The 25,848-nt window shown below is 36.0% G+C and overlaps 1 protein-coding gene across 1 annotated transcript in view; it reads right to left on the reverse strand.

Moving 5' to 3' along the window:
• The window catches only part of LOC135197900 (cell adhesion molecule DSCAM-like), a 457,768-nt gene extending 432,845 nt beyond the window's left edge, over positions 1 to 24,923 (reverse strand). Inside the window, exon 1 of the mRNA XM_064225122.1 lies at positions 24,481 to 24,923. The gene's annotated coding sequence lies outside the window, so the exon portion shown is untranslated. The remainder of the gene's footprint in view (positions 1 to 24,480) is intronic.
• Between the last annotated feature and the right edge of the window lie 925 nt (positions 24,924 to 25,848).

Here is a 25,848-nt window from a genome sequence, read left to right on the forward strand (position 1 = left end):
GGTTTACAGTCTGCTCTTGGAGCAAGAGCCGGTGCTGGCCTAATTACGCGCTTACCTCAGCCTGACGCCTCCTAGCCACATATGATAAATGGCATATGGATAATACACTTATATATATATATATATATATACATATATATATATATATATATATATATATATATATATAAACATGACAGAGAAAGAATGCATGAAAATATAATTACACGCTATATATTATATATATATAGCACATAAATAAAAATACCTTTCTTCAGGAATTTACAATCTTAAAAATTAAGAGCCTTGCATGGACTATTCTCTCTCTCTCTCTCTCTCTCTCTCTCTCTCTTCTCTCTCTCTCTCTCTCCGGGAGGAACGGCGTCAGCGATAGGGGTGTCTCGAGGAAATGTTGAAGAATACCCAGCAAGGCATCATTCCATGAGAAACCATGAAATAAATTTTTGACTTAGAGCAAAATGGAAGGGAGCATGGATGGGTGGACGAGAGAGAGAGAGAGAGAGAGAGAGAGATAGAGAGAGAGAGAGAATGTGGCCAATGCTGCGAATGGGGAAGGAAAGATACTGGAGGAAGAGGAGACATGCGAGAGGTTGGCAGTCGCCACTGAATGAGGCAAGGAGTGATATACGACGACAAAGGAGAGTCACACATGACGGAAAATATACAGAGATCGAAGCGAGAGAAGGGAAGGGAAGGGGGGAACTAGCAACGGGGGGGAAAAGTAACTGGGGGAAAAGAAAGGAAAACAGTCATAGGTAGAGGTATTTCTCGACTATTCCTCTCGATTATTCGCCTCCTTTTTATTCAGAACTCGAAAGCCAGAAAAAGAAACACTGCACCTAGTCAACCGTTTCGAACGTGATGTTCATTTTTCCCTCGCAAACGGAATAAACAATATACGTAGATATATATATTTTTTTCTATCATCACGAAGCAGCTCGGTTTTAACAAATTCTACACCCGAATTCTTTTCATGGCTGCGGTGTTCGTTTTATCCCTTCTGACAACCTACGGCTTTTAGCTTCTCTAAGTCCCCACTTCGGGTCACAGATGCAGTCGCGGCCATCAGGCACCTGATGCGGACACTAAATCCTCAGAGCCTTAAAACCGACCAACATTCTTTTTTTTTTTTCATTTGGAAATGCTACACATACGTACGAAATCATGTGTACACACACACACACACACACACACACATATATAATATATATATATATATATATATATATATATACTATATATATATATATATATATATATATATATATATCATACATATACATTATATATATATATTATATATATACATATATATATTACATACATATACATATATTTAAGATATATGATATATATATATATATACTATGTATATAGTATATATACGTATATTGTTTGTGTGTGTGCGGAAGTGTGAGCAATTCCCTCAGAAAATTCTTCCCCCTTCCAGATGTGACAAAAGATCATTCCAGCGAGGGGATCTGTTCGAAAGTAACAGGAAAAATAAAATATAAATGGATGTCTCTTCCCCACATCGCGGCGAGATCATAAAACGTCATAAAAACAAAGACAAGGAGAAAAAGACCCTTCCGTAGGATTTTACAGAAATTCTATTGTGTAATTTCTTCACGTCATTCTTCTGAAATATGGGCTTCAGGTCCCTTTCTATGGAAACAATTCCACTCTATCAGTCCTTGGGCAAATAAAATCTCTCTCTCTCTCTCTCTCTCTCTCTCTCTCTCTCTCTCTCTCTCTCTCTCTCTCCAATGTATTTCTGGAGAAAAGATAAAAGACTTTGGTGAGATGAAATCACATGAGTTGAACTAAAGTGCTATTAGTATATATTTTTAAAAATCAACTTTCAATCTATAGCAGAGATTTAATCATCCTCAAATAGTCTGACGTATATAGTGCCTTACCTCTTTAACTGGAATGTGTAAAGACACGAATTTATAACACTCATAACAATGTATCATTACTTTTCAAAAGAAAAGATTCTCTCAGTGCGCAAAATGGAAAGACTGTCCAGTTCATAGAGCCATTCCAGTGGATAAGCAAAGCATTTACCCTTCGTCAGGTTATGATACATATTGAAGCACAAACCTTCAATAAGGCTCACTAGGTTTCAGCAAGACTAAGAACCGTTCATTTAGTTTTTTTTAAAGTAGATCAACAGTTTTTATTACATTCCCGGCTGCGAAACTTCTGACTTTAACCTTGAAATATAACTGTTTTCAAGCAGGTTTTTAAAATTATAACCTTATAATAAAGTACAGAAAAAATAAGGAAAGGAAACTGTGTACATCAAAATTACTATCTATTGGTAATATTAGGATCTGGTAGATCTCCGTCTTAGAAAAGAAGAAGTAATTAGGAAATCCCATCAGATAATGGATTTATTTAATGTGAGAGAACGTTATTTAGGGAAACTTTTGTCAAAAGATAGCTGTCGAGAAGCAATGACCCATTCCAGAGGAACAAGGAACAGTCAAATTAACAAGCTATGTATTCGGCAAATTGTGAGGTCTTTTTTCCAGATCTCGGCTCTCTACGAACTCACTAGCACATTTCCAATAACAATAGCAAAATTAATTTGTGATGTACCATATAAAATACATAAGAGCATTCTACGTTATTCAAATCTGAGGATTCAGAGTTCCGCCAATTCAGTGGAAAGGAATTCATCAGTGGCCGTGATAATATTCACTGATACGTACAAAAACGGTCGACTTTACGGATTAAAATAATTTATAATCCAATAGTTTCTTTCTAAAAGCTTAACGAGCACTTGCTAAAGTGTTTGTGGACCAGTTTTTCAGAATATTCAGAATACAAAGATGACCAAATTGATGGCATTTAGGTACATGAAACATCTTGAAAAAATTATATATATATATATAGATATATATATATATATAGATATATATATATATATATATATATATATATATATATATATATATATATACACACACACACACACACACACGCGCACACACACACACACACACACACACACACACACACACATATATATATATATATATATATATATATATATATATTTATATATATATATATCAGTTCGAATAGATACTATCGAAGCATCTCAGGGAAAAAACTTTTAAATTATGACAATCAAGTCAATGCTTTGTTATCGTAACGACAACATTAAGGATAGCGAAAATATTAAAATGGAAGTAACCCATTTTCTCAGTCCCCGTGATCCAAAAAAGCAAGGGCAACATAAAAAAAGAAGAGGAAAAAGAAAGCATGAAGGATATCACGTCCTAAAAGGCTCCACTGCTCAATGTAAACAGCCTAATCGAACCTTGTTAGTGGAAACTGGGAAAAATATACTGCTGATCCCGGTACAGTTCTCTTTTTCATTCGAATCTGCCGTGGTAATACACAATGTATCCCGGCGCTGAATGTTGAATGGTCGAATCCTCGAAATGGAACTATCGGGGAATTTCAATGGAACTTCAGACTCCTGTTGACGAATATGATGAGCCTGATCATGGTCTCCTATAGATCATATAGCCTTTCTTCGCTGTCTTTATAATGAGCATAAAACCCATTCAGTCACTGCTTTTGCGGCATGACTCAGAAACATCATATGGCATCCCATACTTAATTGGAATCGTCTAGTCCCAGAGAAAGTTTGTCAGAAAAATTACTCAGAAGATGTTATATTTTCCCATGCCAAAAGATGAAACCCAATCTGTTCAATAAAACAAAAACTAGTTACATTCATTTAATTGACGAACTTATTCTGCTTATGAGTGGAGGAATAATACAAACCACACGAGAACAATATTTAGATAAGAATTTTTTTTTTTATATATAATCGTAAAGGTCGAATTAATATAATAGCATGTGCAAAAACTGAGAAAACTTTTGTTAAGTTTCAGAAGGAAAAGGTGAGGGACAGAAGATGTGAAATAATCGATTTATTAAATTCAGGCTGTCAAGCCAAGCACTGGGGCACTTTCGGCCATTCAGAGAGTGAAAAGGGGGAGTTAAAGTGGTTGGATAGCAAAATAAGGATCCAGAAAACAAAGAAAATGAAGTATAAGAATATGAAGGTGGAAGAGAGAGAAAATCCCATAGTACGTATAACTAACCACAGTAGAACTTGTAAGTAACAGTTAGACGTGCAGGACAGCAAGGCTGAAGAAAGGAAGCGGGAATGGAGGTCAAGTGAAAGGCTAAATAAAGAGAGGACGCAGCTAGGGACGGCAGGGACGCTGCAAACACCCTTCCCTCCCTCCCTCCTTCCCTCGGTGACGGAAAATTGGAGCAGTTATATTTTCTTTGGAGCGTGAAAGGAGTCAAATCAGAGAGGATTTGAAGGGCGAGAAATGAAGAGACGAAAAGAGAATGAATGAGGGCAAAGGTTGCGAGTGTCCTGCTTTCCTCTGATGGCGAGAGCATTAGGGAAAATCGCCCCAAAGCTCCTTCCTCGCCTCTCCTTTGAAAAGGTGTAACGAGTATGCAAACTGAATGATCAAAACTCCTTGTACAATGACCCTACGCTAGCAAACTCTCCTGCAAGGACTACGCAATGCACAGCAGCATTATAAAATCAATTAATGGCGACTGCCACCGGTCGCCTTCCCCATCCGTAGGCTAAATCCCGCCATTTCAATTTCAGACCACTTGTAGCGCACTTCTAGCGAAAAGGATTACCTTATCGCTGAGCTGGATTGTCGGGCCTCAGATGAAGAAGAACAGACTCTCCCACCTAAAATAGGAAAGTTACGACCCGTCACGTCCTCTTCTTAAAAATAATAATAAAAAAAAAATAATTAAAAAATGAAGGGAGGGATTGAAGGCTAAAGGAATGAAATATGTTGAAGCTACGAGTTTTCGCAAAGTTTCCAAATAAATATTTAAGTTAACCTTTGTCCGCGAATGAAAGTCTTCCGTTCATCTATATTTCAGTATCTTTATTTTTTCTTTACCATTTTAGATATAAAGCCACCAGAGAGTGAAGAAAAAAATCAGGTACTGCTGTCATTGCCAGTCTGGGATTAAATTCAGCTACAAACGCTAATCCTCTCCGTCTCTCTTCGCTTTGCGATTAAGTCTGAAAAATCGCTGCACACTCTCAAAAAGTATCAACTTTATTTCGGAAAGGTAAACACTGATCCGAAAGGTGTGTTATCATTATATATATATATACATATATATATATATATATATATATATATATATATATATATATATACATTATATATATATGTGTGTGTGTGAGTGAGTGTGTGCTTGTGTGTGTATACAGAGACAAAAGTATAAAGTTCTCATTTGTGTCGTTATAAATAATGAAACAATTTGTAAATAACTCAGCGATTGTGAGGAATTTTCTAGTTAAAATAAGCAATTAATAATTGAAAATAAGGAGATATTCAACAAAAAAATAAATGGAAATTTAGAACAACGCTGTCAAAAAAAAAAGGTGATACAAGTTTAAATAAATATGAAATTACTATCTGATAACGGAAAGAGCAACGTAAATGCGGTTTATCGAGGATTACACAAACTAACATGCAATATTTTGACAAAACTGACAATAACTACCACATATTCCCAGTTTCGTCAAAATATTCTCCAATTCTCTTTGATGAATAAGAACCATGACACGTTCAGTTCACAAAATAGCCAAGAGAATTAAACCAATCACCGAGTCCCTTTTCACTGATATGCAATTACCTCAGTTCACGATGCAATGTTTACAACCAAACTTATCACTATTACGTTTAAGAACTTGAAATATATAATCATCAGAATGAACTTCAGAAACACACACACACACACACACACACACTGCTAAGGGATACGGCAGGAATTTCCCTCATGCTGGGCTTTGTGAGCAAGAACGAAACACCTATAATATGGTAAGTCACAGGGGTAAAGGACCATTAGTCATTCCAGCTCTGTGAGTATTTGTTGGGGAAGACAACCATGACACCTTCAGCCGAGTGAAGGTCCTCATGAATGCAGTAATAAGAATATGTGGTGTTTCCACGACTGAAAACACGCGGTATGTAAACCAGGTATGAACATCTTGAAGCAAAGCTAAAAAGAGACACATTCGGGTTAAGACAACGTTATTAAACATGAGTGCGAATTATTGCCCAATTATTACTTGTTATCGTACTCCAAATACATCACCAATTATGCGTCAACAGACCTCAGCAGAAATCATCGTCATATTTCTAACAAAAAAATATCTAACAAATAACATATAAATATCTAACTTACATCTAAAGCTATGAAAGGCTATGAGTTCTAATTGCACAAAAAAGACGATGATGCTATTTACATCAAAATGTGTAATTTCAATTTATAATTTCTTCGACCTACAATCTGATTATGGTACTGACGTCATGGAGAGACGTATTAGACTACATGAAAATGCAAAGCCCCGTATACTTATTTAGTTATTACTGACATCATTCAACGTTTAATCAACTAGACGTGACAGGGAGTTTCCTGTTATAAGACCAACTGGTGCCATCTACAGTAACAATGTTTCCTAGATACGGTTTGTTTTTTATCCATTACTTTATTACTACAAAAACATTACTGGTTGCGTCCAGTTTAAATTCTTAATTAATTCAGATACAATGACGTCAATAATAACCTAATTGAATGTTAACAAGACAGCCTTACTCTCTCATTTACACATGTAAATCTAAACTTTACCTATGTATGTATGTATGTATGTATGTATGTATGTATGTATGATGTATATTTACACACGTAAATCTAAACTTTACCTATGTATGTATGTAATGTATGCATGTATGTATGTATGTATGTATGTATGTATATACACACAGTATTTGTGCGTTACTTCATACCTATTCTAATCCTTACGTACACTCATACATATACATCCCTGGTTGAATGATACAAGCACCCCATAAATTTCACTCAAAGGGACACAGCTTTTCCTCCTCAGATTTCCGTCCTTCTTGAAATACACCTGAAGGTCGTAACAACGACATTCCGTGGAAAATATGAACAGCAAAGACCTTCAGGGCATTCTTAAGAGGGGTCCCTGCGATACATCTTAATGCTCTGGAAATGAGAACTTATAGGCATGGAATGTCGCGGAAGAAGGGAGTGCCGTTCTTCAACGACCATTTCTTTTGTGAATTTGGCTCCGTTTTACCCCATCTTGTGGTAATGGAGGGACGACGGGCTTCAAGGGGTGACAGGTGAGCGTCGTCTGACAGCGGCCCTCTGTGACGGTTGCTGCTTGATTCTGGATTTTTGTCTTACTTGTAAAAGTAGTAATAGTAGAGGTAATAGCAGAAACAGAAGTTCCTAATCATTTCTGGGAGCAGATAATTTTTTTTGCCTACTTTAAAAGCAGAGATAGTAAGGGCAGAAGCAAAAGTTAAAATATCTTTTTGGAAGAAAAAGTTACTGGAATATAACTACTCTACTTTACTCAATTAAAGGAATGTGTATTCGAATCACGGCCACATAAAAAGCAAGTAATTTTATTTAGTAACCATAAGAGGTCATTTCGCCTCTTTCCCGTGAGGATTTTTCTCTTTAGGTCTTATGGAAGAAAATGTGTTTACCCGGACGATTATTATTAACTTAATTAACAATGAAACAAAATTTGTCCAATGGTGTCTTCAGATTCTAACAATGAATTCTATACTTCAAAATAAAATCGAATTAAAGCATATAAAATTACTCTGTCAATGACCAATCTATTGCGAAAGAATCTGAATACAGGATATTTACGTAGAAAGAATAAGCAAAACATTTCATATGAGCGGTGAAATAAACACCATTCCAACACCCATAAATTCACTATACATACATGGACAGAGAATTTAAAATAACACTGAAGTTTATAACAACAACAGCTCAAAAAGGTAAACTTTAAGAAATATAAGCACTCGGACTCTTCGTATTCACACACACACACACACACACGCTACACACACACACACACTCAACAACACCACACAATATACACACAAATATATACATAAATAAATAACATAATTAAATAAATAATATATAACACATATAATATATGATATATATATAAGTATATATATATATATATATATATTATATATATATATATATATATATCATATATATTATATATAGATATAATATATAATAATAGAATATATATAATATATATATATATAATATATGCAATTATATAATGAATATATATATGTATAGTTATATGTATATATATATAAATATTATGTATATGTATGTATATATATATCTATATATATATATAATATATATATATTATATATATATCTATAGCTATAAGACAAGTCACGAAATCCTGAAAAGAGAGAGGGTTCTAGGCATCGTGTCTGACACTTCACAAGGTGCGTGTAACGCCCTCCCCCACCTTCCCGCCAAAAAAATGTTCTTGCAAACAAACACCCTCATCCACTAGTAATCTCATTAGGTTAATTAACTATTTGTTTGCTATTGGACCTCTGCACTGTGTACGTGAGAGGAAAGAGGGTTGATGAAGAGAGAGAGAGAGAGAGAGAGAGAGAGAGAGAGAGAGAGAGAGAGAGACTTAATTAATGCAGCATGGCATCACACACAAGGGAACCCCCCCTTTTCCTATCATTCGTGGAACCTAACATATTGGTCATTATTTCGTTGCAACATCATAATTTAAGAGCACGAATGCATTATGAACCACAGAAGCAATGGCACTAAAGTTTAAATGACTTTTGTAATATTATTTGTAAACAAATCAGTTTCCACTGGTATTCCGATCCTTTTCACGGCATTTCGTCGGTGCGTTTCTCTCTTCTGGAGAAGCATTACCGTAATGAGAATTAGCATCTATTTCCGTAAAAGGATGGAAAGGAAAGAGAGCGCTCGCAATTTAAACAAGGCGTGGGGGGAATCTATACAAAAATCCCACTCTGTCAATTTGCAAAATCAAAACATCGAGAATTCAATTCATGCTAATTCAGGCTCTGGCTCGCGTACACAAAAACATTCACATGCATACACAGACACAAACACACACACACACACACGCATAGAGATTCAGGCATTCTTTTTAGGTAAAAATGCGATTAATCTTTTTTTTTTTTTTACACAGGAAAGCATGGATGCAGTTTAAACAAACAATAAAGATAGCTAGAGCGATAAGCAAACAAAAGATTCTGACAATATACAGAAGCCGTTTAATAACAACGTGATATTTATATTTATGCGATGAATAAAAGATATATATATATATTATATTATAATATATATAATATATATATATATATATATATTATATTGCAACACACACACACATATATATATATAATATATATATATATATTATATATATATATGCATACATATATACATACATACAAATTTACATACACACAATATATATATATATATACATATATATATATAGATATTATATATATTACTATGTATATATATATATATACCATCCTATAACGCAAACAGGATATCAAACAACACCTATAAGACCTTCTGTTCTGCTGTGACATCACAAAAACCAAATTCATTATAAAGTGAGTTAAATGCTAAAAATAATGAAATTCAATAAAACAATCAAAATACCGAAATGATAAAGTATGGGTGATGCGGAATCCGTATACGCGATTTCAGCAAAACAATGCGATTGCCACGGGGCAAAACGACCTTGGGGTGCCATCCTCACTGCTGAGAGCCCAAAGGACCAAACACGACAGCTTGCATGACTCCAAGGCTTCGTCATGGAATTAACTGAGGAATGTGAGGACCCATTTAGCACTCTCTCTCTCTCTCTCTCTCTCTCTCTCTCTCTCTCTCTCTTCTCTCTCTCTCAATTCGTACATCTTTAAAAGACATTTGTGCTTGTTTACAGTCCCCATACACTTGAGGCTTCGAAGACACTCAAATATTTGTCTACTGCCATAAACAGATCATGCTCCAGCCCTGTAGGAAGGTGTAGACTTAATGGAAGCTGCTACAGCGTCAACACCATTGATTTCCTTATGAATTAAACCCTTTGGGCTTGAAATATTAAAAGTCATCTTCTGAGATTCTCAACATCGTATTTAGACACACTAATTCACTATAAGTTTCATGAAAAGTTTGATATAACATCAATGCATTATGAGCAAGTCTCTGACCTTGAACTTTATCATATTATATAATATACTAAGAAGTCATCTATCACTTAAGACACAACAAAATGATTTCCCACCATCCACAATTATTCAAAATATTATTGCCGAGTCTCTTTGCCCTCCCCTCCCTCCCTTCCCCTTCCCTCCACCTTTCTGTCTCTCCCGCAGCGAGAAGCTGCAATGTTATGCAAAAGGGACAGAAAAAGGTCTCTGTCACTTAATGTTTCCTGAAGCCCTTCTCGCCAACACCACCTAAGTTACCGTCACAAGGCAAACGGTGCCAAGATAACAGCCAAGGCAAATTACTCACTTAAAACCAATCTTTTCACTTAAATAGCAGCTTCTCTCAACCCTCTATTTTTTGTGACCTCTCTCTCTCCCTCTCCCCTCTCTCTCTCTCCTACAAATTTTTACAAATATGCTATTCTACCAAGGAGTTTAAACAAAACCATGAACGTAGCTGAGTTTCAATGTAATGAAAAGTTAGGAGGGCTGCCAAGAATCTAAGGAGAGCACATGAATAATAATTTTTATTAAGAGAGAGAGAGAGAGAGAGAGAGAGAGAGAGAGAGAGAGAGAGAGAGAGAGAGAGAGGCTTCAGGGGGATACACTCACCCACTACAGCCTTCTTCGTTAACGAAGTGTAAGTGACGTTGTTTGTGTGGGGAACAACAATCGCTTCGGCTGTCGACATCTGCGTGTGATCGAGGGAGACCTGCCTCCCCCATCCCACTTCTACCCCCTTCCCCTCCCTCTGTGCCAAGTGTGGGAGCGGCAGTTACTACTATCATTATGCTCTTTACTCCGTCTTTAAACTCCGCCCACGAACGATCCACTTCAAGCACAAACTACTATTCCGTCCTTACTCATCAGCCAGGCTTGCATTCCGCAGAGAGGGAGACTACGAGACTCGAGCCCATTTCACACATGGGCTTCTATTTAACCCCCAATGTTGTCTAGACGTTTATCTACTTTTTTACGAGATAATCTTATTCATATGCATTCAGCGTCACTTGCTCGTCTACGTGTGTAGTTACGGCGGCGCACACCGGGACCGGCTGTCGTTCAGTGTCTGCTGGCTTCATAGGAGTCTCTCGGAGACACCGGTGTTGTGTGACAGTACAGAGGGCTGACATTCTCCATTCATTTTAATCAAAATACTTTGAATATCTTAAAACCAGCTCAAAATTTTCCAAATTTTCCACAACAACCTTTTTACTATTCATTAAAAATTAATTACGCATTAAAAGTATTAATGACATACAAAGAGTATCGTATGATGCTTAAGGATATCGCGAACATTGGAGTAGAAAAAAAAGATAATTATTCTAAGTCACGATTAATGCTTAGAACTATGAAGATTGTTGCTGCATAAGTAAAAATGCCAACATAAAAGAGGACCTATAGTTAACTGTATTCTTTATTACACATCACCAATCAAGGGGTACAATATTACTGTGAGTGTTAACATGAGAGATAAAATATGTATATATTGTGTATATCTATATCTATATATATATATATATATATATATTATATATATATATATTATATATATATACAAGCCACATAAAGATTGAATATTAGAGCCCCTGGAGAAAACAACGGAAGCTAAAGCACAGAGCCATTATCAAGATTAGCACTATAATTACAATAAACAGTCGCCATTTGTGTACCTAAATCAAAGCAAATGTGGTAAAATAAAATCAAAGCAGAGAAGAGTAAAAGAGCAAAAACAGGAATAATAATAGGAAATATTCAAAACTTATAAATGCTACCTTTCAGTATCATAATAATAATAATAATAATAATAATAATAATAATAATAATAATAATAATAATAATAATAATAATAATAATAATAATAATAATGGTATCAAAAACAATATTTGGGGTTAAAAATGAAAAAAAAAATGAGTATGTAAAAAAAATTTTAAACTTACTCATTGAGAGAGAGGAGAGAGAAGAGAGAGGAGAGAGGAGAGGAGAGTTTCTCTCCTTGTGTGGGAATTAGAAGAGAGAGAGAGAGAAGGGGGTGGGGGGGGGGGCTGGGGGATCTTCCCTTGACACTGCACAATAGTGGTCATGAAGAGCAGTAAGAGGCAAAAACCACAGTTCATATTGCCTCTATTGTGACGTTTAACATTTCGCAAGCGGCGTTTTGTCCAGTTATTAAGAATTTATTCGCTTTAAAACCAGGCGTATTTTCGTGGCATCGCGGGCGAAAAGTCATCTTCATTAAGGAATATACATGGACCATTTTGCAAAAATGGCAGTGTTCATCCACTCAGTCTCTCTCTTTGCACAGACCCAAGACTGACTGGATCATACTGTATATATGAGTATATATAAATATATATACACCCATATATATATATATATAATATATATATATATATATATGTGTGTGTGTGTGTGTATGTGTGTGTAAGTATGTATGTATGTATGTATGTATAGGATACAAATATATATATATAATATATATATATATATATATATATATATATATATATATATATATTATATATATATATCCGTGTGATTTTTTAGCTACTTGTTGAGTCTTTAGTGTCAGGACATAATTCACGACCAGTAGGGTCAAAGAGTGATTAAGTGTTCCAGAAGGAAAGGGAAGCTCTCGTTGCGCCCGAATGTGCAGATACGGAGACGTGGTCAAAAAAGTTTAAAGGAGGCCCGGTCCAGATATATTGGGTCAGCCGGACAGGGAACCAAAATAAGCCTATCCAGGCATTTACGTAGGTCATGCGACCCAAGTCGCTAACCCAGACATCGGTCTTTGGATCAGCTGAGACCCACCAAATACTATATTATTTTATTCCTTTCCCGTTTTTATTAAACTTTAAACTCGTCTTTTGTTATGCAGTTAGATGATGGATAGAAGGCGTAGTCATTTTAAATAATGGTTATGGGTATTTGTAAATAATGGTTCTGGGTATTTGGATTTACATAGTTATTTTCTTTTAAAAAAATGGGGAACCAGTATTGTAAAAGGTGGTTAAAACTACCATTTAAACTGCATTCATATTCTGTTTGGAGTCTTAATTTTTTGCCTAACTGCTCCCCTACATATCTGACCGTCACGTTTTTTTTATCAATATCATAATATCATTAAGACATTTCATCCTAAAATATAAAGAAATTTTAATAAAATTTTTTATTACATCATCAACCTTTTAATAATATATAAAAAAGGAGGATTGTAAGTAATTTTATTCTTCTGAATGGCCTTTTGGTGGCTTTATATCTGGACGTGAAGAGAGGAGACCTAGAAAATAATAATAATAAAAAAAGAAAAGAATTGAGCGTCTTTGTGCGCATAAAGTGGCTGATACGAGACTGCTGATGGGTCCTCATTGAAAAATAAGTACTGTTAATATTGTACGTATTTCCATAACTTAAACGTTATTGGAAGAAATTAGGACAACTGCATAGTTTTCTCCATGCTACCTCTTTCAAAAAACATAACAAAATTTAAAAGACTGGAACCATATGTTATTTTTCTCTCTGAGCCATAAAAACCTTCTTGGCTCTACCTCCAACGTAAATGACTTAATTTCTTGACTTACACAAATTTCCCGTATTAGCAAGAGGCTCTAGTTCCCAGAAGTCTCATTTCTCTCATCTTTTCTCTTCTCTTTCTCCCTCTCTCTGTGTCGGTGCTTGTAAGGGGCAGAGGCGTGGGCTGGTTGTTGTGGGAGCCGGGAGGGGGGGAGGGGGGAGGGGGGAAGGGAGGTGCCTCTTTGGGTACATACATCTAACCCCTTTTACACCTCAAAAACATGGAACCATTTACGGTAACTTTGTGAATGACCTTTCTAAAACAAACCATTCATCCTTTTATTCTCCCCCCCCCTTTTTTTTACCCCCCCCTTTTTTTTTTAGTCCCCCCCCCCCCCAACACCATGGGAAACACAACTGGGCTCATATTAAAAACAGAGGAGAGAAGAGAGAGAGAGAGAGAGAGAGAGAGAGAGAGAGAGAGAGAGTACAAATAAATAAAGCTACACCACGGCCACACTACGTCAAGCGTGATATTCAAAAGACATAGCATGGGACTTTTAAAAGAAGAGACCGCAAATTACATAAACTAAAAGCAATAACAGTAACAAAATAATACGCTTGGAAATATCTGTGGAAATACGGGTACGGGCCAATGTATCCAGTATGACATAGATTCGAAAAGTGTGTGTGCGTGCTTGTGTGTGCGTGAGTGTGGGCGCGCGCGTGTGTGTGTGAGTGAGCGTGTGTGTCAAGATCTCCGTCTGAGAAGGAAGATCTGTCGCCCCGGCGCCACGAGCGTTCATTCCATGGCGGTTTTATTTTAAAAGAGAAAATAGAAAAGAGAGCTTAAAGGGACAAAGCAGGAACAACTGGCCACACCTGCCCCTCTGGTTTTCATCCAACGCTCAGAGAGAGAGAGAGAGAGAGAGAGAGAGAGAGAGTTCAGGGAACTAATCAAGAACAGTAGTAAAATAAATCTATTTGTAATGTCATGAAAGTATATTGTATCTTGTCAAAGAGAGAGAGAGAGAGAGAGAGAGAGAGAGAGAGAGAGAGAGAGAGAGAGAGAGTTCTATGAATCAAAGAAACCAGCAGTTGAATAAATTAATTTTGTAATGTCTGAAAAGGGTACTGTAATCTCGTCAAACACCAGAGAGAGAGAGAGAGAGAGAGAGAGAGAGAGAGAGATACTGTTCCGTTAATTAATTGAGACCAATAGTGAAATCAATTTACTTGTAGTATCCTAAAAGTATACTGCATTCTTGTCAAAGTGAGAGAGAGAGAGAGAGAGAGAGAGAGAGAGAGAGAGAGAGAGAGAGAGAGAGAGAGAGACTATTAGTGAAATCAATTGACTTTGCTGATGAAATCAATTGACTTTGCAATGTCTTAAAAGCATATTGTAAACCCGTCAAATTGTCGTTAGCATACGATGCTGTATCTCCTAATCATTTTTTTATCAAGTGCATACTGCTAATTGTTTTTACGACGCGATACCGATTCTGTTAACTATATTCCTCTTTAATTCTGGACTCGTTATTTTCACTCAATGATCATCTAAGAAGAAAAGTAAATTAAAATTCTTACTTTCTTACAGAAAAAAAGCTTCGTCCGTCTCTGTTTCCTTGACAGAAAATATACAATTTTTAACTACAGCTCCTCCAACGGGACAAAAGTTACTTAATCTTTGCCTTGTAGGTCTGAAAAAAACAAGAAATAAAAAAGGAGCCTTGTAGGTCTGAAAAAAAGAAAAAAAAGAAATCTCGGGGAATGATTATTCAGCAAAGGAAATGCTATACCCTGTTTAACTAATATTTGCACATTCTTCACAACGCAATAATTGCGAGAAAAGCACTCGTCATCGTCCATTTTCCTATTGTTAATAATTGTGAATTTTGACCGTGAATAAGGTTCTTCGCATGTAAAAACCAGATGGTCCTAAAATATGAATTGTTTGGCAAGTAAAAAATAGAAAATTTTGTGTTTTCTTCTATACATAACTATCAGAATTGTTTCCACATGATCTTGCTGTATGTTCCATATATATATATATATATATATATATATATATATATATATATATATATATATATATATATATGATGTTAACCCGCCAACATTTCAGCAAGTTGTTGTGGTATGAGTTGCTAGCCACCACAAACCCTTCTCCATCGACATTACAACTCCCTCGACTAAAACAGGTGCATAATTCACAATTTAGGTCAACGCAAGCACATTGAATTTTTCATGAAACGTGAAAAAGCCGTTTCCCCCCATTCTGGGAAAGACCTCGGGATTTCTGGCGTATGAGGAGAGCTTTATATCCAAAGAATATTCATAACTGATCGATATATACATATATTATATATATAAGTGTATATATAGATATATACATATAAATATACATATAAAACACACATAAGTATACAATGATAAGACTGAGGATTAATATTTAATGGTGAATAAAGTGAGAGAGAGAGAGAGAGAGAGAGAGAGAGAGAGAGAGAGAGAGCCCTCAATCAACCTTCTCTCTATTCTCTGATTAGGAGTTAGCGACTTCGACACTGCAGTCGTGCCAGATTTAGCTTTCAATAGGGCCTCTTAAAAAGATAACTTCTAGCAAATCTTTGATAGCTTCTTGTGTTCGATTTTGCTTTCTTAATCTGTTCATTTTTATATTAGCAGAAGAAAAACTTCCTTATACCGAGAAGACAACAAATTCTAAACAGCCGAATGACGTCGACCCGTGAAAACCCGTAATTGGCCGATGAATATGGCTTCTGATTAACTGATTAATCCGACTTCAGCACTCTCAGCACGTCTTCGGCTATTTATCAGGTGGGGGAGGGGGGGGGGGGGGGGTGGTTGCAAATGCGACGGTAACAATAACGCCACCCCTTCGGGTATTCATCGTCACTCAAAGTGAAACCAAATCTAATCAGGCCCTTAATGGCTGACATCGCGTGTCCTTTGATCACTGTCAACACAACAGTTGACAATTCCGAAGCCTAATTCGGCGTGTAATTGCGTACAAATCGTTGGGTAGCAGATTATATATTATCAATTTGTACTACTGTCGCTAAGTTATTGTTGTCATTTTCCAGACAATATGCTCAGAGGCGTTTATGGAGAGCTACATAAGCATTTCAGACAATTAACACTCGTTTAGATGAAAGAAGTTCGTATTATCATCTGCAATATAAAATAAAAATTGTATCTGTGGAATAATAATAATTAATAATAATAATAATAATAATAATAATAATAATTTTGGTGTTGCAAGAACAAGTGAGAGACTCTGATACATGTCTGGTTATGTTTGTATGCGAGGAAACCCCATATCATAGACGAACAAAAATCTAAATATTCTATCTGTAATTCAGAAAATGTTTTATTAACCATAGTGTGAGATAAAAAATCCACTGACATAAATATACATAGACAAGGGCATATTAAATCATTCACTGTATCTGGATAATATAGAAATTGCTGAAATCGTTCGTTATTCTTTGTAGGACCTAAGAAAGTTTGTACTATTTCCCCGTTTCTTCCGAAAGTGAGTCTGTGGGGATGATGAAGAAGAAACTCAGCGCTCAGCAAAATGTCGGCTGTTTTTCCAGCTCTTGAAAAAAAAAATAATGTTTCGGTTAGTGGCTAAACACCAAAGTCGGAACTTTGAAAAACTTTATTTTCCTGTTCCAGTTCCTTTCAAAAGTGGGTAGGTTGGTTAGCAATGAGCAAACTAGGAGCTCTCAGCAACTTTACTTTTGTTTAACGTTACTTCTAAAAAACGAGTTGGTTGGCTGGTAATGGTCTCATAACCAGTTCAGCGGAAAACTATGCCCTTTTTCTGTTTCCTCCATTGAGCTCAGCAAGCGTGTTTGTTTTTCTTTTATTTATTTATTTATTATTATATTTTATTCTTTTTTTTAGTGAGTCGGTTGGCTGGTCAAGATCTTATATCGAGCTCGGCAAACATTTGTTTTTATCCTGTTTCTCCCAAAAGTGAATTGGTTGGCTGGTAACTATCTCATGCCGAGCTCAGCAAAAATTTTCTTTGCCGTTTTCTTTCAAAAGTGAGCCGGTCGACTGATCTAATACAGAGCTCAGCCAAAACTTTACTTTTCCGTTTCTTGCAGAAGAGAGTCGTTCGGCTGGTAATGATCTCATATCGTGGTCTTTGAAAACCTTACTTTTTTCCGTTTCTTCCAAAAGTGAGTCGGTTGGCTGGTAGTAATCTCACGTCGCGGTCAGCAAAAACCTTGTTCTGTTTCTACCAAGTGTAAGTCGGTTGGCTGATAAAGATCTTGTATCAGGCACAGCAGAAACTTGAATTTTACATTCCTTCCAGAAAGGAATGTATTTTCTAGTTATAATTGACGTCGTGCGGAACTCAAATTGGTCTTGCGCGAAGGTAATAGTTCATAGTGCAAATACTGTATTGTACTGTATTACGATCTCGACTCTCGAGATCGACAGGTTCTTAAAAATAATAAACAATTGGGCTGTAATGACTGACGACAGGTGACAAACAAAGGAGGGAGGAGCATAACAAAACTAAAATGTTACCTTAAAATTAATTTATTTAAAAGATTTAAATACATAATGTACATTGAGTCAAGGTTCTGGGTGGCAGAAACACAAAAAATATTAAACTAACAATATGTAAAAACCAGTTTAAGAATCAATAAAATACACCCTTCAATAACAAAGCCATGAAAAATCACAATCTAAACAATAAAAAGAATAATCACAAAATAGGCTGAATAAGGGCAATAACAATCTTTAAATATAATAAATAGAAATAGGCAGCGTAATACATAACTAAAATTGACACTGAAGCAGCATAATGATACTAAGAGCAAAACGAGAACTCTTCCTCAAACAATGAGGACAACAGTCCAATGCCGGACGATCAAGATAGAGCCGATACGACAACCACCTCGTCCTTGGAGACATTATGGACATCCTCCTCGATGCTGGACGATCGAGACAGTTGATGCAACAACCATCTCGTCCTCAGATGCAGTATGGAAGTCCTCCTCGACCACTGGACGAAAAGACCTCACTGCTGCTGCCCAGTGAGGTCGCACTCGACACGTCGTCCTCTTGACGACGAAAACACAATAATGCTGGCCAAAGGCTGCTGACCTCCAACTCGATGACATACACCATACGACGACTTCAACCAAATAACCAGGTATCCAGTACCTGGCGCTGCCTCATGATGGGGCCACAGGTAATCATACCTGACTGCCTCTGACTGACTGGTCGTTCCGCCCTCCAGAACCTGACTGACGAAGTTTGACGCCATCCAACAGACGTCAACTCGCCAGCAATTAAAAAACAAAAACAAAGGAGGCAACAATCCACCAAGGGAACAATCGGCAAACGATTGTTCCTAACATACTGTAATTCACATTATGGTAAAAAAAATACACAGATATCCATCCATATAAATAATAATTAATATATATATATATGATATATATATATATATATATATATATACACATATATAGTACATATATATGTGTACATAAAATATATATAATATATATATATATATATATATATTATATATATATAATATATATATAATAATATAATATAATATATGTGTTTGTATATAGATTAGCTTGAACACAAATGAATCTGAGACAGAACTAAACGCAGATCGTGTTTCAGATACATAGCTGAAGAAACACAGCGTTTTACGTTATTAAGACACTTGTAACAAACACGTCCTTGATAACAGTAGATATTACCTATACACTGGACGTATGAGGCCATACAAAATTTAAACTCGTGACGGAGACAAACTTCCAGAAAGTCCAGATAACTGATAACAATGTGGCGAAGGCCTAACAAACAGAAAACAAAACAATGAAATATTCAGATGTACAACATTTGAAAATTTTAAATCTCGATTGACTAACTTATGGAAATTCGGCTACAAAGACAAACAACGGGCGCTTTCCCGCCATTCAGCGCTTACGGCATGACGTGAGGAAGTTAGAGTGGCTGGACAGCAAGCTGGAAGAAAAGAAGCGGGAAAAGAGGTAAATTGAAAAGCTAAAAAGTGAACGCACTTAGCGGCCGATGGGACCCTGCATACAGCGTTAGCAATGCCCACATGAAGTGCACTGGGCATCCTCTCACCCAACCCTCTCCCGCCCCGCCCACAAGAGGTAATTAAATATGAGGATTTCAATCACCGAAAACCTAAAATGCTGTTAAACAAACTCATCAAATAAATTTATTGGAAACAAAAGGTAAAAGTGACAACTTGTTACAGGGTGGACACTTCACAAGTTTAAATAACGCTAGCAAATGTAACAGGAGATCCAGTGTCGACGCAACGGCAGTATAATTACATTCGTCACGCTGGTCTCAATTAACGTCTGCATTTAATTGACTTCTCCGAATTCACACTGCGACTTAAATGTTGAGCGTTTCTTGAAAAGGCAAATGTCTTCTTTTCTCTTTTTCTAATAGTTCTCAAACGTGTCATACCACACACACACACACACACACACACACACATATAATATATATTATATATATATATATATATAGATATATATATATATATATATATATATATCTATATATATATATATATATATATATATATATATGTGTGTGTGTGTGTGTGTGTGTGATGTGTGTGTGTGTGTGTGTAATAAATTCTTCTGTTAAAACAGGATACATCTCAGGTATAAAATGGGATTTTATACTGACACACACACACACACACACACACATATATATATATATATATAATATATATATATATATATATATATATAAAATCATATACACAACCTACGTGACAGTTCATTTTACAGCGAAATATTTCAAAGCACGCCACATGAATACGTGGATTTATAACTGTAAATTCTAGGTTACGTGCACTGAAGTGTCGTTAACACTACAGTGATATAGTATATCGCAAACGCTTTTTGTTGTAGCAACGTCAAATGCTCTGGATAACAGAATTTGTTGAAATATTACTCCTAGCGCACCAAATGCTAACCATAGAACTTTACAAAGCTTTCTGTCTATTATTTCTTCGATATGCCAACCCACATACATGATATAAATGGAAAAAGTACGCAGACTGACATTGGTTTTCCAGTAAAATAAACATTCTCGAAATTTGAAAAGGCGCTGGTTGAATAAATGAAACCAGGAAATATATAACTCAATAATACGATGAAAACCCCTTAAAATCCCATAAATAAATGCAGATGTTTTAGTATACGTATAATATACGTATATATTTATTTACACGAAAATATAACACAGGCCACTATCTTCATTCACACGGAGAATGTGTTACCTCAGAACTCCAAACCATTTTTGAGTATAGTATTTACTTAGCCACCTACAATTTAGAAGATTTTGTTATTGTTACAGTCAAGTTTTAATTTCTCATTATAGCCTTATTGATGTGGGATAACATCCACTTATAAAATTCAACCTGCTTAACCATTAGCAGTAATATGTAGTAGTAGAAGTGGTAATAACTTTTTTTACAAACAAATACGGAATTCCCTCTCCATTCCGCAGCCCTGACATCCGGCAAATGTCCATTCATTGCAAACAAATATTTTCGGTGTTATTTCGTCATTGCTCCAGTACGCGCGTAATTGATATGTCATATACTGCTGACAAGCTCAAAACATTCCTGTTTTATTACTTTCTACATTCTACAAAGCTCGGAAGAATTTGCAATATACTATTCCCGAAACTCAATTAACAACAGAGCATCGCTCGTTTGACCAGGCTGAAAAATATAGGTTTAACGATGCACAGACAAACGAAAACCAATTGTCTGTATGATCAAGAAAACAAACTTAGGTTTGCCTGTTTATAGAAAGTAGTCACGAGCATAAGATTGAACTGAGCAAAGACAATGAAGACTTTCTCGTACATATTGCATGAATATTGCTGCAATACGTTTGCTAACGTGAAATCAATTCGTTACACAGTTCTTCTCCAGTTTATCTTACTAGGTTGTGTTAGTGACCGCTCAAAAGAGCAAGGTTGATGTAAATCTCGTTATTATAATGAACATGGCGCCAAGGAGCTCGGACCACGTACATTAACAGTGAACCAAAAATACAGGCAATAAACTGACATAAAAAAAAAAAAAGACAACCAATGTGGAGCTGAAAAAAAGACTAAATGAAGTGGAGAGAGAGAGAGAGAGAGAGAGAGAGAGAGAGAGAGAGAGAGAGAGAGAGAGAGAGAGAGAGAGAGAGAGAGAGAGAATATTTGTGTTTTAAGGTCAACTCTTCACAGTATTTGTTGGGCGTCATCAGAAGAGGTAAAAAAAAGGAAAAAAAAAAACTACGGAGGAAAACAAACTTGATGTTGCATTAGCAGTGCAACACAGCGATGCACCATTCAACAAGCACTCATATTCAAGACGGTTAATAGGAATGCTTCTGATAGAAACTCGTACTAAATCGAAGTATATTAGGGCCAGTCGGTCATTCTTAACTAGATTTTCAAGAGCCAGAAGGTTACGAAACAGTAAAGTTAACCTTGTGTTAGAAAAGCTGGGCGCCCCGGCACTTATCAATATATAATATACGGACACACACATACACATACACATGTGTTCATACATATATAAATGCATACATTGCTATATGTATATGAGTGTGTGTATGAAACCAGGGTGTGTGTATACATACATACATTTCTATACATTATATTATATATATATATATATATATATATATATATATATATATATAAAATGTGTAGTGTATCAAACCAAGGGTGGTTCCAGAGGGATCAACACCATTCGCAGCCAGATTCTTACTTTAACGAGGAACGTTTGATGAATCCATGTGTGTGAGTTTATATTGGTGTGTGAGAGTGGTTTTGATTACCATAAATAATAGTGAATACGCAAATAAATAAATATATTTATATGTTTGCCTGAAAACTGAAAACGTTTTAATGAACTGAATAAAATCCATATCTACAGAATATAAAATAAATATAATGAAATAAATGCAGAATGAGTTAGCAACATTGTGAGGAGGGCCTGGGGTTACATCCGGATTGATTTGATAAATTCAACCACCAATGAACTTAGAAACATATACTAAAATAATCACTAAAATAACAGCAAACGACAAATTAACATTAGAGATGAAAAAATATAAAGCACTTTTTTAAGTCTTTAATCAGCATTTGAAAATTATATAATAATAATAATAATAATAATAATAATAATAATAATAATAATAATAATAATAATAATAACAAAGCAAATCATTGTTCCAAAATACACTACTACTTCTACTACTACTACTACTACTACTTCCACTATATTGAATTACGGAGCCTTTAAAGCACCAGCGAGGGTCACAACAACTATATGATTATGCATTTTCTACTCCATAATTATATACTGCAAAGAGAACAGAAAGGTAACAAATTCACTTTACTATTAACAAATGTATATCAACATAATTATGTGTATCCTTTATATATGTGTGTGTAAGATAAAAAATAATATATATATATATATATACATATATATACATATATATATATATATATATATATATATATATATATATATATATATACTGTACAGAGAGAGAGAGAGAGAGAGAGAATTTGTCCTCGTAAATCTGCGTATATGCGTATTTACATAAACAATACATCCAAATCGGTTAAAAAAAAATCACAAGGCGGAAATTACTACGATTCCGTATAATTAAATCGTAATTACTCCAGTGGTAAAAGAAAAAGTTATATGTATTTTTCAGCAGAACCATTAAAACACTTGTTAGGGAGTATTTTTAACATTTCTAGTTTTTTCTTTATGATGGCTTGTCCGTTCTCAAGACTAGTACAAAAAAATTCTGTCTGTTCTTCAATTTAATTATAAACTCCGCCTTATTCAGACTTCAAATAGCAACAAGAAGTTATTTTTATAATTCAACCACATATTACGCAGGCAAACCAGTTTGCATTTTGCAAGAAAAATTCTACCTGAAGTTGAAGAAGAAAGTGAATACTACCTTATTCTGACGGAAATACTACCGCGAGTTCCCTGAATGATTTCCCCCGAGTTGATGCGCGTGTGAGTAAAGTGGGGGAATGTATAGCCTATTTCCTTTAACCTTTGAAAACATCAGATTATCATTGTACAAAGAACAATTCAATACAATTTCATTAACTAGCATCAAATCCTGAGATTCTGATTCCGGATAGTCGACGTATATAGCACGAAGCGAAGCTGTGAATAAATATGGAAAAATGCTCTCAAACGTTACGACAGATGCGTGTAGTAACATCACGTGGATGCAAGGGAGTCTGTCATCGAGATGTGGAATGTTTCCCACTTGAACATAAATTCGTCAGCACTGTTTATTCCAGAAAATTAATTTTGTCGATTTATAAATGGATAAAAAAAAGTTTCTCGTTTTTTTTAAATACTCCAAGATAATATCATTCCAAGTAATCTGTTCATCTCGGACATTCTCAGTACATGGATCCATGAGTATAAGAGACTACATAGTTACCAAAATGTTATTCGCAATGACTTGATTTATAAAAATTCAAGCAAACAATTATAATTAACTCTCATCAAATTGTCTGTATCATACAATTATTCAGAAAATATAGCTCTTAAATGATATCATTCAAAGGGCCGAAGTTTTAGCCCTCGATTAAATTTAGAATTCACGTACCACTTCCTATTGATTCTATAAAAACTTCACAGTTCTTAAAATATAAAAATAAATCTATAACCTACCGTATATCGGTTCCTCCCAAGTTGTTATATCACTATCAATCACAAGAAATTCTATTTTCACATCATATTTTTATATACATCTCTAAAGTTTATTATCTGAGTAATCCATGAGCCACGGTCCGTCGATTCATTCATAAAAACAGCGGACTTATTTTTCCCTTTCCTTCTTGTCAAGTTTAAATGAAATTTCTTGTTCTAAAGTAAAATTTTTGGTCACAAGAAAGTTACGTCGGAACGTCCTGTCTCGCACTTCACAAAGTGACGGGATCCAGAGGGCAGTTGCCAAAACCACAGCGCACTAATGCAGTAAATATGAACCAATACGAAAATTTCGAGAAAATCGTCCGACGCGCGACTTAGCACAGCTCCACAACACGTGGTGGAGGCCAGTGCACGATGTCAACGTGCGACCCTTATCAGGTGATGCGGGCGACTAACTCATTCTGGCCTGGCCCTGGTTGCTGCAAGCTTGGCCTCTGAAGTGGGTGGAGCTTGGAGGGGGGGAAATCATAGAGGGGAGGGGGCGTGGTTTATTAGGGCTTGTGAGAAGCTAGGGGCGGGTGCAAGCGGATATTCTATATGCTTGAAGGAGGCCGTATTAGCCTGTGGTTATAGGAAACCACACGAGGAGGTAAGCGTCAGTTCCGAAGGGGAAACAACATCCACACCTCGCTAGTGAGGCACACACAGACGGGGAGAAAAAGAGAGAGAGAGAGAGAGCGCGAGGGAAAGAGAGTGAGTGAGTGAGTTGTGGGGGATGAATATGTGAGCCATGAGTTAAGAATGACGGTTGTAGTAGTGTAATAGTGAATGCAACTACGGGGGAATGTGAGTGGGACACTCCCATACCGAGTGAGTCCGGCGGCAAGCGTATGGGTGATGCAAAAAGAGTAAATCTACGAGGGTCGCGGATAAGGGAGAGCCAGGGAGAGTCCTCTCACACTCACCTCACCTACCTACCTACCTACCGGGGGCAGCTGAGGAGAGGATGACCAGAAATATTATGTGAGGGATGAGTATAAAGGAGGTGCGTAGGGGTTCCGAGGGGACCGGTGGGAGTTGTACAGGAGGTATGTGGGGGGGCGGCGGGGGCGGAAAGAAAAGTGGCTTGGTTTAATTTAGGTTCTTAACGAGTTTAACTCCAGAGGGAGCGAAAGGGTCTTGAAGGATATATATATTCTCTGGTCTCAAAGATGTTGTTTATACATACGGAGAGGAACGAGTTAATAAGACTCGCTGTATTTTCTTTTCAACTTCGGCTTCTTTTTTTAATAGAATCGGGGGACCCTCCAGACTAAGGCGAAAAGACGGCGTCGGCCAAAGAAAATTGTTTACTGCTTCCAACTCAAATTTACCTGCATTTTTATA

Source organism: Macrobrachium nipponense, chromosome 21 (assembly GCF_015104395.2).
Source record: "Macrobrachium nipponense isolate FS-2020 chromosome 21, ASM1510439v2, whole genome shotgun sequence".
Lineage (NCBI taxonomy): Eukaryota > Metazoa > Arthropoda > Malacostraca > Decapoda > Palaemonidae > Macrobrachium > Macrobrachium nipponense.